The sequence below is a fragment of the Piliocolobus tephrosceles genome, chromosome 12, assembly GCF_002776525.5.
Source record: "Piliocolobus tephrosceles isolate RC106 chromosome 12, ASM277652v3, whole genome shotgun sequence".
In the NCBI taxonomy this organism is placed as follows: domain Eukaryota; kingdom Metazoa; phylum Chordata; class Mammalia; order Primates; family Cercopithecidae; genus Piliocolobus; species Piliocolobus tephrosceles.
Window position 1 is genome coordinate 80273728 of NC_045445.1, and position 17297 is coordinate 80291024.

The window sequence follows — 17297 nt, forward strand, 5'->3', positions numbered from 1 at the left end:
CGCCTCCCAGGTTCACGCCATTCTCCTGCCTCAGCCTCCTGAGTAGCTGGGACTACAGGCGCCCGCCACCTCGCCTGGCTAGTTTTTTGCATTTTGTAGTAGAGACGGGGTTTCACCGTGTTAGCCAGGATGGTCTCAATCTCCTGACCTTGTGATCCACCCGTATCGGCCTCCCAGAGTGCTGGGGTTACAGGCTTGAGCCACTGTGCTCGGCCTATTTTATTTTCTTGATGTCAAATGGTGTTATGAATTTGAAATTAATTTCAAATTTTCATTTTTACTCACTGTTATAAAGGAAAAAATGGATTTTGTACTTTACTCTTGTATCCTGTGACTTTACAATAGTAGCATATTACATCTAGGAGTTTTTGTTGTTGCTGATTCTTTATCATTTTCTACACAGATACTTATGTTATCTGTGCACAATGATAGTTTTATTTTTTCCTTTCCAATCTGCATATATTGTATTTCTCTTTCTTTTCTTACTGCATTAGCTAGAACTTCCAGTATGGTATTGAACAGAAATGGTGAGAGGGAACATCCTTACCTTGCTGTCATCTTAAGGGAAAACATACAGTTTTTCATCATTAAGTTATATTAGCTACAGGGTTTTTAAAGAAAATTTTTGTTGAGTTGAGGTATTTGCTCTCCATTTCTAGTTCACTGAGAGTTTTTATCACTAGCCGGTATTTAGATTTGGTCAAACACTTTTTCTGCATTAATGATTATAAGCATTTTTTTTCTTTCACAAGTTGATGTGGTGGATTAAATTATTTGAATTTCAAAAATCGAACCAACATATGTGGAATAAACCCCACTTAGTAGTATTGTAAAAAAGGGGGAAATGGTGGATAGGAGGCAGGACTAACTTGCAACTCCCAGTTAGTCAGACAGAGCAGCATATAGAGACCCACATCATGAACTTTTGCTCCACAAAGTACTACAGGAACATACCAGGAAAACCAAGAGAATCCACAGACCCTTTGAAGGAGGTGGATTGCCACTGCAGTCTTCATGCAACAGCCAAGGAACTACGAGTTTGCTTGTTTTCTTAGCTGGGTGGCTTGTAGCCTGGGGCAAGTTCTCAGCCCTGCTGACTGACTGGGTGAATTAAACAGTGCTATTGTGAAGGGCATGGTGAGAGTGAGACTGGGCCTTCAGTCTGTGGGCTGCATGGGAGTTGGGTGAGGCAAGTGGTTGCTGGATTCCCCCATTTCCCTGGCAACCTGTGTGACACAGCAGAAGCAGCCACAATCCCCCTGGGAACATAACTCCATTTGGCTGGGAACCACACTCCCATCCCCCACAACAGCCATGGCAAGCCCCGTCCAAGGAGAGTCTGAGCTCAGACAGGTCTAACCCCGCCTCCACTTGGTAGTCTTTCTCTACCTGTCCTGGTAGCAAAAGACAAAGGACATAATCTCTTGGGAGCTCTATGGCCCTGCCCACCTCCGGATCCTTCCTATGCTACCACAGCTTATGCACTCTTGAAAACGCCACCTCCTGGCTAGAGGCCAACCATCACAAAACCATAGTACTTAAGAAAAACACAACCAAGGATCCTCACAGAGTCTACTTTGCTTCTACTACCTCCACCAGAGCAGGTGCTGGTATGCATGGCCGAGACCTGAAGATGAATCACATCACAAGACTCTGAAGACACTCCCCAGTACCAGCCCAGAACCTGGTAGTTCTGGCTAAATCCAGAAGAGAAGAAAATCACTGCAGTTCAGCTCTCAGGAAGCCCTAACCCTAGGGGAAGGGGAAAGCACCACATCAAGGGATTGCCCCATGGGACAAAAGAACCAGAACAGAAGCCCTTGAGTCCCAGATCTTCCCTTTGACATAATTTACCCAAATGACAAGGAATCAGATAAACAATTCTGGTAATATGACAAAACAATGTTCTTTAACACTCCCAAAATATCACACTAACTCATCAGGAATAGACCCAAACCAAGAAGAAATGTCTGAATTGCCAGAAACAGGACGCACTGATCAAGGATGCACCACAGATAAGTGAAGTCTCAATCTAAATAAATTTAAAAATATATAAGATATAAATGGAAAAATGTCCAGTGAAATAGCATAAATAAAAAACAATCACAACTTCTGGAAATGAAAGACATAGAGAATTGCAAATGCACTGGAAAATCTCAGTGACAGAATCAAACAAGTAGAAGAAAGAATGGCAGAGCTCAAAGACAAGGCTTTTGAGTTAACCCAATCCAACAAAGAGAAAAAAAAGAATTTAAAAAAAATGAGCAAAACCTCCAAGAATTTTGGGATTATGTTAAACAACAAAACCTAAAAATAATTGGCATTGCTGAGGAAGAAGAGTAATCTGAAAGTTTGGAAATTATATTTGAGGAAATAATCAAGAAAAACTTCTGTGGCCTTTCTAGAGATCTAGGCATCCAAAAGCAAGAAGCTCAAAGAACACCAGGGAAATTCAATGCAAAGGATCATCACCTAGGTGCATAATCATCAGGTTATCTAAAGTCAAGATGAAGGAAATAATCTTAAGAGTTGTAAGGCAAAATCATCAGGTAACCAGGTAACCTACACAGGAAAACCTATCAGATTAAACAGCAGATTCCTCAGCAGAAACTCTACAGGCTAGAAGGGATTGGGGTCCTATTTTTAGCCTCTTTAAAGAAACCAATTATTAGCAAATAATTTTGTATGCAGCAAAACTAAACTCCTTAAATGAAGGAAAGTTAGCCTTTTTCAGCCAAATGCTGAGAGAATTTGCTACTACCAAGCCAGCACTACAAGAACTGTTAGAGGCAGCTCTAAATTTTGAAACAAATTTGTGAAACAAACTAAAATATAAGCTTCTTAAAGCATAAATCTCACAAGGCCTACAAAACAACATAATGAAAAAAGCCAAGATATTCAGGCAATAAATAGCACAATTAATAGAATAGTACCTAATATCTCAATACTAACATTGAATGTAAATAGCCTAGATTCTCCACTTAAAAGATACAAAATGGCAGAATGAATAAGAAGTCACCAACCAAGGATCTGCTGTCTTCCAGAGACTCACCAGACACATAAGGACTTATATACACTTAAGGTAATGGGGTGGAGAAAGATATTCCATGCAAATAAACACCAAAAAAGGGCAGGAGTTGCTATTCTTATATCAGCTGAAGAGAGACATAATATAATGATAAAAGGAGTAGTCCAACAGGAAAATATCATGATTCTAAATATATATCCACCTAACACTGGAAAACCCAAATTGATAAAACAATTACTACTAGAGATAAGAAATGAGATAGACAGCAACACAGTAATAGTGGGGGACTTCAATACTCCACTGACAGCACTAGACAGGTCATCAAGACAGGAAGTCAACAAAGAAAAAATACACTTAAACTGTACCCTGGAATGAATGAACTTAACAGATATTTACAGAATATTATATCCAACAACTGCAGAATATACATTCTATTCATTAGCACATGGAACATTCTCCAAGACAGACCATATGATAGACCATGAAACAAGTCTCAATAAACTTGGGAAAATTGAAATTATAGCAAGTATTCTCTCAGACCACCTTAGTATGAAATTGGAAATCAACTCCAAAAGGAATCCTCAAAACTATGCAAATACTTGGAAATTAAATAACATCCTCCTGAATGATCATTGGGTCAACGATAAATTCAAAAGAGAAATTAAAAATTCTTTGAACTGAACAATAATAGTGACACAGTCTATGAAAACTTCTGGAACACAGCAAAAGCAGTGCTAACAGGAAAGTTTATAACCTTAAATGCCTACATCAAAAAGTCTGAAAAAACACATAGACAATCTAAGGTCACACCTCAAGGAGCTAGAGAAATAAGAGCAAACCAAACCTAAATCCAGAAGAAAAGAGATAACCAAAATCAGAGCAGAACTAAATAAAATTTAAACAGAAAATACAAAAGATAAATAAAACAGAAGCTGGTTCTTTGAAAAGATAAAACTGATAGATCATTAGCTATATTAACCAACAAAAGAAAAGAGAATCCAAATAAGTCTAATTAGAAACAAAATGAGTGATATTAAAACTGATACCATAGAAATAGAAAAGATTATTCAAGGCTACTATGAACACTTTTATGTGCATAAACTAGAAAATCTAGAGGAGATGAATAAGTTCAGGAAATACACAACCCTCTGAGTTTAAATCAGAAAGAAATAGAAACTCTGAACAGACCAACAAGAAGCAGTGAGATTGAAATGGTAATTAAAAAGTTACCAATACGAAAAAACCCAGGAGCAGGAGCAGATGGTTTCACAGCTGAATTCTACCAGAATTCAAAGAAGAATTTGTACCAATACTATTGACACTATTCCAAAAGATAAAGAGGGAATCCTCCATAAATCATTCTATGTAGCCAGTATCATCCTAATACAAAAACCAGGAAAGGACATAACAAAAAAAAAAAAAGAGAGAGAGAGAGAGAGAACTACAGATCAATATCCTCGATTAACACAGATTCAAAAAATCTCAGCAAAATACTGGCTAACAGAAGCCAACAACACATCAAAAAGATAAACCTCCATGATCAAGTGGGTTTCATACCAGGGATGCAGAAATTGTTTAACAAATTCAAGTCAAAATTGTGATACACCACATAAACAGAATTAAACAAAAATCACATGATCAACTCAATAGATGCAGAAAAAGCACTTGAAAAAAAATCCAGCATTCCTTTATGATTAAAACCCTCAGCAAAATAGACATAGAAGGGACATACCTTAATGTAATAAAAGCCATTTATTACAAACCCACAGCCAACATTATCATGAGCGGGGGAAAGTTGAAAGCATTCCTCCTGTGAACTGGTAAGAGACAAGGGTGCTGCTATGGTTAACACTGAGTGTCAACTTGATTGGATTGAATCATACAAAGTATCGATCCTGGGTGTGTCTGTGAGAGTGTTGCTAAAGGAGATTAACTTTTGATAAGTGGGCTGGGAAAGGCAGACCCACCTTTAATCTGAGTGGGCACAATCTAATCAGCTGCCAGAATGGGTAGAATATAAGCAGGCAGAAAAATGTGAAAAAGAGAGACTGGCCTAACCTTCCACCCTACATCTTTCTCCCATGCTGAATGCTGCCTGCCCTTGAACATCAAACTCCAAATTCTTCAGTTTTGGAACTTGGACTGGCTCTCCTTGCTCCTCAGCCTGCAGACAGCCTACTGTGGGACCTTGTGCTTGTGTGACTTAATACTTAATAAACTCCCCTGAATATGTGTATCTATTCCATTAGTTCTGTCTGTCTAAAGAACCCCAACTAATACAGATTTTGGTACCAGGAGTGTTTCTAGAGGAAAAGAATATTAAGGATGGAGTTCTTTCATTGGTTTTGGGGTTTCTGGAGTTGGCTGCTTAACATGATTACATATAAAAATGCTAAGGACTCTACTTTTAATAGTATGGAGAACACCAATAGTCCCTGGATTGAACTGTTTAGAGATTTATGCAAAAAAAAAATGCATTTGAAACTCCTGATTTACCACTCATGAGAGGCAAGGAATTTAGTGACTCTATAAATAATACCTTTGACAATATGTGGACAACCAAGGAATATAACGAAGCTGGTTGGTTGGTCCTAAGTTCAGTGGACGAAGTGGTGAAAGAAAATGGTGAACTCGGGGTTTCTATCTCCTGGCTTCAGAAGCAGATACTGAGCCACAAATCTGCTAAGACTGCCCTGAGTGAGAGTCTTATCTCCTATAGAGAAAGAGCTGAAATTGTGGAAAAGTAGACTCAGACTCTTGTCATGTGAGTGGCTGACCTGCAACGAAAGATGCATGCAGGTGTCTACTGCTAAAGTGAGGGAATTGATTGGAAAAGAACGGGACCTTGCAACTTTGCATGGGGATGTGTGAAAGGACCCTGATGAAGCTAGGGACACTGAGTTTGTAAATGCTAATGAACATTTTTTTTCCCAGAGGAAACAGCTTCCCCATCTCCAGTAGTGGCTACACCTGCTCCCTGACCCATGCTGCCATCAGCCTTTCCACCTTTGCCTGAAGAGATAAACCCTGTGCTCCCTGAAGCAATAGTAATGACCTCCTGTGAGGCAGTTGCCAGGCAAAACAATGTTGATTCTCCTCAGGAGTTACCCTCAACTTCCTGTTTGCTTCTAGACCTATAAATAGACTGAAGTCCTGGCAGGCCTCTTGAGGTGAGGTTGACAGTGTGATCCATGAGGAGGTGCACTACACCCGTAAAGGGAGGCCAAGGCAGGCAGATCATGAGGTCGAGCGATCGAGACCATCCTGGCCAACATGGTGAAATTCAAAAATTTCCTGGGTGTGGTGGTGCAGGCCTGTATCCCCAGCTACTCAGGAGGTTGAGGCAGGGGAATGGTTTTAACCCGGGATACGGGTGTTGAGCCAAGATCACACCACTGCACTCCAGCCTGGCAACAGAGTGAGACCCCGTCAAATAAAAAAAAGTAATTTAAAAAAAAAAAAACAGCTTGAGTTTTCTAATTAATATAAACAGAAATCTGGAGAACAGACATGGAAATGGATATTAAGGGTGTGGGATAATGGTGGAAGAAACAGAGTTGGATCAGGCTGAATTTATTGATTTGGGCCCACTAAGTAGGGACTCTGCATTTAATGTTGCAGCTCACGGAGTTAAAAGGGGTTCTAATAGCTTATTTGCTTGGTTAACTGAAATATGAATTAAAAGATGGCCCACTGTAAGCGAGCTGATCTTCCTTGTTTTAATGTATGGGAAGAAATCCAAATACTTAGGGAGATTGGGATGGTGGAATGGATTAGTCACTTTAGACCTACTCATTCCAGCTGGGAGGGCCCCGAAGATAAACCGTTGACTAATGTCTTGCAAAATAGATTTGTGAGGGCAGCATCAGCATCTTTGAAGAGCCCTGTAATTGCTCTTCTCTGTATGTCAGATCTGACAGTAGGAACCAGAGTCACTCAACTACAAAATTTAAATTCAATAAAAATAATTAGATCCTGAGGTGGCAGAGGCCAAGGGGCAGCACCCAACCTTCAAAGGCAAGGTGGGCATAGCTACTGTAATGGACAGAAGAGACAAAGCAGCAATCAGAATAGTCTGATTCTTGTAGAGCTCTGGCATTGGCTAATTAATCACAGTGTGCCTGGAAGTGAAATTGATAGGAAACCTACTACATTCCTACTTAATTTATACAAGCAGAGAACTTCTAGGTCAAATGGACAAAAGACTAATTTGAATTCTAAAAACAGAGAATCATGGCCCCTTAGTCAATTTCCAGACTTGAGCCAGTTTACAGACCCAAAATCCTTTGAAAGAAGAGGAGACTGAGTCCCCATGGGGAAGGACCACACTACATTACCAACAATTTATGCAGTAAATCTTTCTCCCATCCTTCCCCAAAGAGACATCTGGCCCTTTACCAGGGTAACTGTGCGTTGGAGTAATGGAATTGATCAAACATTTCTGGGACTACTGGACACTGGCTCTGAGCTGACGTTGATTTCAAGAGACCCAAAACATCACTGTGGTTCTCCAGTGAAAGTAGAGGCTTATGGAGGTAAGGTAATTAATGGAGTTTTAGCTCAGATCTGACTTACAGTGGGTCCAGTGGGTCCCCAGACTCATCCTGTGGTCATTTCCCCAGTGCCAGAATGTGTGATTGACACAGACATACTTAGTAGCTGGCAGAAACCCCACACTAGCTTCTGGATTGGCAAGGTGAGGGTTATTATGGTGGAAAAAGCCAAATGGAATCCATTAGAGCTGACCCTACCTATAAAAATAGTATGTCAAAAACAATATTGAATCCCTGGAGAGATTGTGGTGATTAATGCCACCATCAAGGACTTGAAAGATGCAGGAATGGTGATTCCCACCACATCCGCGTTCAACTCTCCCATTTGGCCTGTGCAGAAGACAGATGGATCTTGGAGAATGACAGTGGATTATTGTAAGCTTAGCCAAGTGGTGACACCAATTGCAACTGCTATACCAGATATGGTTTCATTGCTTGTGCAAATTAACACATCTCCTGGTGCCTGCTATGCAGCCATTGACTTGGCAAATGCCTTTTCCTCCGTTCCTGCCCATAAGGCCCACCAGAAGCAATATGCCTTCAGTTGGCAAGATTAGCAATATACCTTTACTGTCCTACTTCAGGGGTGTATCAACTGCCAACTTTGTGTTATAATCTTATTCGAAGAGACCCTGATTGATTTTGCTTCTGCAAGATATCACACTGGTCCTTTACATTGATGACATTTTGCTGATTGGATCCAGTGAGTAAGAATTAGCAAACACACAGGACTTATTGGTGAAACAATTGCATGCCAGAGGATGAGAAATAAAACCAACTAAAATTCAGGAACCTTCTACCTCAGTAAAATTCCTAGGGGTCCAGTGGTCTGGGGTCTGTCAAGATATTCCTTCTAAGGTGAAGGATAATTTGCTGCATTTGACCCCTCCTACAACCAGGAAAGAAACACAATGCCTAGTGGGTCTATTTGGATATTGGAGGCAATACATTGCTCATTTGAGTGTGTTACTGCAGCCCATTTATTGAGTGACCTGAAAGTCTGCCAGTTTTGAATAGGGTCCAGAACAGGAGAAGGCTCTGCAATAGGTCCAGGCTGCTGTGCAAGCTGCTCTGCCACTTGGGCCGTATGACCCAGCAGATCCAATGGTGCTTGAGTTGTTATTGGCAGATAAGGATGCTGTTTGGAGTCTTTGGAAGGCCCCCATGGGTGAATCACAGTGGAGGCATCTAGGATTTCAGTCCAAGGCCCTGCCATCTTCTGCAAGTAACTATGCTTCTTTTGAGAGACAGCTCTGGGCCTGTTACTGAGCACTGGTAGAAACTGAACATTTGACTATAAGTCATGAAGTCACCATGTGACCTGAACTCCCTATCATGAACTGGATGTTTTCTGACTAATCTAGCCATAAAGTGGGTAGTGCACAACAGCATTCCATCATCAAATGGAAGTGGCATATACATGATCGGGCTCCAGCAGGTCCTGAAGCCACAAGTAAGTTACATGAGGAAGTGGCTCAAATGCCCATTGTCTCTACTCCTGCCATCCTGCCTTCTCTCTCCCAACCTGCACTGATGGCCTAATGTGGAGTTTCCTATGATCAGTTGACAGAGGAAGGGAAGACTAGGGCCTGGTTCATAGAGGGTTCTGTACCATATGCAGGCAATACCCAAAAGTTGACAGCTGCAGCACTACAGCCCCTTTCTAGGATATTCCTGAAGGACAGTGGTGAAGAGGAATCTTCCCAGTGGGCAGAACTTTAAGCAGTGCACCTGGTTGTGCACTTTGCATGGAAGGAGAAATTTCCAGATGTGTTATTATATACTGATTCATGTATGGTTGCACTGGATGTTTAGGGACTTCAAAGAAGCATGATTGGAAAATTGGTAACAAAGAAATTTGGGAAAGAGGAATATGGATGGACTTTCTCTTAGTGGTCAAAAACTGTAAAGATATTTATATCTCATGTGAGTGCTCACCAATGGGTGACCTCAAAGGAGGAGAATTTTAAGGATTTTAATAATCAAGTGGGTGGGATGACCCATTCTGTGGAGCCCACTCAGCCTCCTTTCCCAGATACCCCTACCATCACCCAATGGTCCAATGAACAAAGTTGACATGGTGGCAGGGATGGAGGTTACACATAGGCTCAGCAACATGGAATTCCACTCACCAAGGCTGACCTGGCTACTGTCACCATTGAGATCCAATTTGGTAGCGGCAAAGAACAACACTGAGCCTTCAATATAGCACCATTCCTTGGAGTGATAAGCCAGCTGCCTGGTGGCAGGTTGATTATATTGAACCTCTTCCATCATGGAAAGGGCAGAGGCTTGTTCTCAATGGATTAAACACTTACTTTGGATATGGACTTGCTGTCCTACCCGCAATCCTTCTGCCAAGACTACAATCCGTATACTCACAGAATGCCTTATCCACCATCATGGTAGACAACAAAGCATTGCCTCTGACAAAGGCACTCACTTTATGGCTAAATAAGTGTGACAGTGGGTTCATGCTCATGGAATCCACTGGTCTTACCAAGTTCCCCATCATCCTGAGGCAACTGAATTGATAGAATGGTGGAATGGCCTTTTGAAGTCACAATTACAACGCCAACTAGGTGACAATATTTCGCGGGCCTGGGGCAAAGTTCTCCAGAATGTCATGTATGTTCTAAATCAGAGTCCAATATATAATACTGTTTCTCCCACACCCAGGATTCACGGGTCCAGGAATCAAAAGGTGGAAGTGGAAGTGGCACCACTCACCAGCCCCCTAGTGATCCATTAGCAAAATTTTTGCTTCCTGTTCCCATGACATTTTGTTGTGCTGGCCTAGAGTTCTTAGTTCCAGAGGGAGGAATGACGTCACCAGGAGACACAACAATGATTCCATTGAGCTGGAGGTAAAGATTGCCACCTGGACACTTTAGGCTCCTCTTGCCTTTGAGTCAACAAGCTAAGAAGGGAGTTACTATTTTGGCAAGGGTGACTGACCAGGACTATCAAAATGAAATCAGTCTACTACTCCACAATGGAGGTAAGGAAGAGTATGTATGGAATACAGGAGATCCATTAGGGCATCTCTTAGCATTACCATGCCCTGTGGTTAAGTTCAATGGGAAGCTACAATAGCCCAATCCAGGCAGGACTACAAATGACCCAGACCCTTCAGGAATGAAGGTTTGTGTCACTCCACCAGGAAAAAAAACATGACCTGCCGAGATGCTTGCTGAAGGCTAAGGGAATACAGAATGAGTAGTAGAAGATGGTAGTCATCAATAACAGCTACAACCATGTGACCACTGGCAGAAATGAAGACAGAAATTGTCATGAGTATTTGCTCTTTCTTTTGTAAAAAACGTGTTTGTTCATGTGCACACTTGTACTAAGAAAATATCTTCGTTTCATTTCCTTTCTCCTTTATCATGTGACATAAGATTTATTGATCTCACATCAGCATTTAAGTATTGTTAACTTTATGTAATAGTATTTGGGTTGGGGTTTGGTGCCTTTCTGGTTGTACAAAGGATAGTTGCATTATGGTAGGTGTAATTATTACTTTATTATTGTCTTTATTTGAAGATTATGTATGATCTCAGGAAGTATTTATGGGTTCAAATTGACAAGGGGGGAACTTGCAATGGTTAATACTGAGTGTCAACTTGATAAGACTGAAGGATACAAAGTATTGCTCCTGAATGTGTCTGTGAGGGTGTTGCTAAAGGAGATTAACATTTGTGTCAGTGGGCTGTGAAAGGTAAACCCACCCTTAACATGGGTGGGCACAATCTAATCAGTTGCCAGTGTGGCTAGAATATAGGCAGGCAGAAAAATGTGAAAAAAAAGAGACAGACCTACCTCCCAGCCTATATCTTTCTTCATGCTGGATTCTTCCTGCCCTCAAACATCAAACTCCAAGTTCTTCAGTTTTGGAACTCGGACTGGCTTTCCTTGCTCCTCAGCCTACAGATGGCCTATTGTGAGACCTTGTGATAGTGTGAGGTAACACTTAATAAACTCATATATGTACATATTGTATATGTAAGTATTCCATTAGTTCTGTCCCTCTAGAGAACCCTGACTAATACAGCGGCCCACTGTCACCACTTCTATTCAACATAGAACTGGCAGTCCTAGCCAGAGCAATCAGATAAGAGAAAGAAATAAAGGGCATCCAAATATGTAATGAGGAATTCAAACCATTGCCGTTTTCTGATGACATGATCATACAACCTAGAAAACCCTATAGACTCCTCCAAAAAGCTGCTAGAACTGGTAAATGGATTCAGCAAAATATCAGGATACAAAATTAATGTAAATAAATCAGTGCCAAAACCCTAAAATACTTAGGAAGATGCTTAACTAAAAAAGTGAGAAAACACTACAAGAAAAATGGCATAACACTACTGAAAGAAATCATAGATGACACAAACAAATAGAAATACATTCCATGCTCAAGGATTGGTTGAAACAATATTGTAAAAATGACCATACTGACAAAAGAAATATACAAATTCAATGTAATTTCCATCAAAATACCACCATAATTTTTCACAGAACTAGAAAAACAATACTAAGGTTTACATGAAACTAAGAAAGAGCTCACATAGCTAAAGCAAGATTAAGCAAAAAGAACAAATTTGGTGGCATTACATTACTCAACTTCAAACTATACTATAAAGCCATAGTCACCAGAACAGCATGGTGCTGGTATAAAAATAGGCATATAGACCAATGGAACAGAGTAGAGAACCCAGAAATAAAGTCATATACTTACAGTCAACTGACCTTCAACAAAGCAAACAGAAACATAAAGTGGGGAAAGAACACCCTATTCATCAAATGGCGCTGGAGTAATTGGCAAGCTACATACAGATGAATAAAACTGGAACTTTGTCTCTCACCTTATACAAAAATCAACTCAAAATGGATCACAGACTTAAGTCTAAGACACAAAACCATAAAATATCTAGAATATAACGTCGGAAAAATCCTTCTAGACGTTGGCTTATGCAAAGACTTTATGACCCGGGATACAAAAGCAAATGCAACAAAGCAAAGATAAATAGGTAGGCCTTAATTAAACTAAAAGGCTTCTGTACAGCAAAAGAAATAATCTTGGAAGAGTTGCTTTCGTTTCTGGATTATTAAATCAATATTTTTAATAGTCATTGACAAGTTTAGAAAATCAATTTTTTGCATAAGCTTTGATTTTTGTGCCTTTCTTATTTTTTCATTATATTCACATTTTCATATTTATGGGTATTTAGTTTTTCAGCTGTCCTTTATTACACTTTTTATGCCCTTAGAATCAGTAATGCTGACCTCTTATTTCTTAAATTTGTAGAGTTTCTTGCATGTGTAAATTAATGTATTTTATAGAGTGAGGAACTATTAAAGAATTCAGAAAATTGGGCCTATAATTTCTTCAAAATTTTTTTCTTCATTTATTTATCTTCTTCCACAACTCCCATAATGCATGTGTTTGATGCTTGTATTAGTTTCCTAAAGCTGCCATAATTAGGTAGCAGAAACAGGGTGGCTTAAAACAACAGAAATTTATCCTCTCACAGTTATAGAGGCTGGAATCAGAAATCAAGATATCAACAGAGTTGATTTGTACTAGAGGCTCTGGGGGAGAATCTGATTTTATGATTCTCTCCTAGCTTCTGGTGGTTGTCAGCAACCATTTCTGTCTCTTGGCTTATAGATCTATCACCCCCATCACCGCCTCTATCTTTCCATGGCATTCTTCCTCGTGTCTATCTTTTCTGTTTTATCTTCCTATAACAATACCAGTAATTGCACTGGGGCCCATCCTAATTTCAGGTTGATGTTATCTTAACTAATTATATCTACATAGACTCTATTTCCAAAAAAGGTCAAATTCTAAGATTCTAGGTTAACACAAAGTATTTTTGGGGGAATAGGCACGATTTAACCAGGAACAATGATGTTCCACAGGTCTTTAGGCATTGTTCATTTTCCTCTTTACCTCTCCTCGGACTAGATAATTTCAATTCATCTAGCTTTGATTTTGCTGATTATTTCTTCTCTCTTCTTAAATCCTCTGTTTATCTCCTCTGGTATAATTTTCACTTAAGCCATTGTACTTTCAGGTCTAGAATTTATGTTTGGTTCCTATTAATAATTTATGTATTTTAATTGATATTTTCTGTTTGTTGATATATTATTCTTATTTCTTTTAGTTCTTTGTTCATGAATGCCTTTAGGTCTTTGAGCATATGTAACACAGTTGACTTAAAACATTTTTCTGGGAAGGTGGAGTAAGATGGCAAAATAGAAGCCTATACTATTTGTCCTCCTGCTGGAACAGCAAATTTTGACTACTATCTGCATACCAATGCACCATTACAAGAACAAAAACTTAGCTACTAGCTCAGCCACAGTGGGGCAGAGCAATAAACAGGTTCTTGGGGACCCTGAGTCCAGGCCGAGGCTTTTGGATAGCATTTCTAGATCCACCCTGGACAAGAGGGGAGCCCACTATGCTGAAGAGTGAGTCCAAGACCTGGCAGCATTCACCATGAGCTGACTGATAAGATCTTGTGCTTTAAGTCAACATTGGAAGTGGATGGGCAGAACCCCTTGTGGACCAGTGGTTGTGGTGGCCACATGGAGAGGTTCTTCTGCCTATGGAAAGGAAAAAGAAGAGTGGGAAGAACTTTGTATTGTTTGAGTGCCAGCTTAGCTGCAATGGACTATAATATTAGGTAAACTGCTAAGGATTTTTACTCCAATTTCTGGCTTCCAACAGCATCTTTATGCCCATCCATGTCATGGGGGAACTTGCTACAATGAAGGGAAGGGCTTTCAGCAAGACCCAGTGCTATTCTGGCTTCAGGTCTGACCCAATGCAGTACCAGTGGTAGTGGCCACAGGGGTGCTTGCATAACCACACCTCTATTCCCAGGTGGCTCAGTAAAGACTTTCTCTTTAGGAGAAAGTAAAAGAAAAGAACAAGAGTCTTTACCCGGTAATCCACAGAATTCTTCCAGATTTTATCCAAGACAACCAAGATAGTACCTCTACAAGTCTGCAAAAACCACAGCATTATGGGACATGGGGCTCAAGTCTCTCTGAATACCTAAAAATCCTTCCCATGAAGGACAGGTACAAACAAGTCCAGACTATGAAGACTGCAGTAAATACTTAACTCTTCAATGCCCAGACACTGACAAATATCTGCAAGCATCATCCACTTCCAGGAAAACATGACCTTACCAAAAGAACTAAATAAGTCACCAGAGACCAATCCTGGCGAAACAGAGATATATAACTTTTCAAAGAATTCAAAATAACTATTTTGAGGAAACCCAAGAAATTCAAGAAAACACAGAGAATGTATTCAGAATGCCATCAGAAAAATATAACAAAGATTGAAATAATTAAAAGAATCAAGTAGAAATTATAGAGGTGAAAAATGCAGCTAATATGCTAAAGAATGTATCAGAGTCTCTTAATGACAGAATTAAATAAGCAGGAGGAAGAATTAGTGAGCCTAAAAGCAAGCTACATGAAATCAGTCAGAGGAGAAAATGAAAATAAAAAACAACAATAATAAAACATGCCTCCAAGAACTAGAAAATAGCCTCAGAATGGCAAATATAAGAGTTATCGGCTTTAAAGAGGAGGCAGAGAAAGAGACAGGGGTGGAAAGTTTATTCAAAGGGATAAAATTACCAGACTTCCCAAACCCACAGAAAGATATTAACATTCAACTACAAGAAGGTTACAGAACACCAAGCAGATTTATATCAAGAAAGACTGCTTCAAGACATTTAATAATCACACTTCCAAAGGTCAAGGTTAAAGAAAGGATTATAAAAGTAGCAAGAGAAAAGAAGAAACAGCTAACATACAATGGATCTCCAATATATCTGGTAGGAGACCTTTCAGTGGAAACCTTACAGGCCAGGAGAGAGCGGCATGATATATTTAAAGTGCTTAAAGAAAAGTAATTTTATCCTAAAAGAATATATCCAGTAAAAATACCCTTCAAACATAAAGGAGAAATAAAGATTTTTCCCATGCAAATAAAAGCTGAGGTATTTCATCAACATCAGACCTGTCCTACCAGAAATACTAAAGAGAGTACCTCAATCAGAAAGAAAAGGATGTTAATGAGCAATAAGAAATCATCTGAAAGTATAAAATGTGCAGGTAAGAATAAACTCACAGAAAAAAAACAGAATAACATGACAGTATAATGGGGGTGTATTAACTGCTCTTATCTTAAGTAGAAAGACTAAATAATGAACCAACTAATAATAATCACAACTTCTTACAACATAATACAATAAAACATAAAGAGAAACAAGAAAACATTAAAAAATGAGGGGATAATGTATAGTGTTTGTTAGTTTTCCTTTTGCATGTTTGTTTGTTTATACAATCGGTGTTAAGTTGTCATCAGCTTAAAATAACGGGTTATAAACTAGTATTTGCAAGCCTCATGGTAACCCCAAATTGAAAAACATACAATGTGTTTTAGGACATTCTTACATTGAGGCAGGAAAATGTGATCTAGAGGCAGGGAACATAAGGCCAATTCACACTTCAGCTATAAGAGGAAATATCCTCTCCATAGGGCATATGCCATAAATGACTTTGTAACTTTACGTCATCCTCTTCATTTACACAGGGCGTACCCAAAGTAAACAATGGAATCCTCTAGCGGGGTATTTAAACTCCCAAAAATTCTGTAATGGAGACTTTGAGCCCCTAGGCTCAGGCCCACTCCCACACTGTGAGGTGTACTTTCATTTGAATAAATCTCTTCATCCCTTCCTTGCTTTGTTTGTGTGTTTTGTCCAATTGTTTGTTCCAGATGCCAAGAACCTGGACACCCTCCACCTTTAACATATTTTGGCAAGCCAGCCTGGAGGAAGAGGTAAGCCCAAAGTTTGGGATTATTCTCCTTTCTTCTTTCCCTTTCTGCTCTAATACAAGGGAATCTCTTTCTCTTTTCCTTTCCAATCTGGGACCCTTGGTGAGCAGCGCCTAAACATAGAAGCAACTGCAGGTTTCTGGCCATGGCCCCTGAAACTAAGGGGTTTCCATGTGGAGAATCTGACAACCACTGCCCAGTTCGCTTAAGGAATCTGAGTCTTTTTCATGGTTTTTTTTCCTCTCTTTTCAGTCTTTCAGTGGCTGTTTCCTAGTAGCTCCTTGGAAATTGAGGACAATTGACTGGGGTCACTCCCCAATACTGCCTGAAGACCTAGGAATGAATGGGAATAATTGCCCTGTCCCAAAGGGGGAAGAAATTCTTTTATATCTTTTCCAAGCATGGTCCCTGATCCCTACATGGGGCACAGCTCAGAGCAAACTCGCACATGTTTCAGGCAACTTAAACCTTCTTTTCATATGCTAGATTCCTCGCTTATTGTACTCAACTGGCTAAGGAACAAAAAGGCCCACCCAGCATCCAGTTCACATTACAGTTCATGGCTATTCTTATAAAGCCCATAGTGTGCTCTGGAGGGGAAGACCTGCATATGGCACCCACCTAAGGCCAGAGACATTTGGAACTCGCTCCATGGGTTCTGTGGTCCCGAACCACTCCAAAGAGAACACTCTTGGCAGAGGTTCTGAGGTCTAGTATTAAGCCCTCCTTAGAATTTTCTTTCATGGATGCAGCTGGAAACCATCATTCTTAGCAAACTATCACAAGAAGAGAAAACCAAACACCGCATGTTCTCACTCATAGGTGGGAACTGAACAATGAG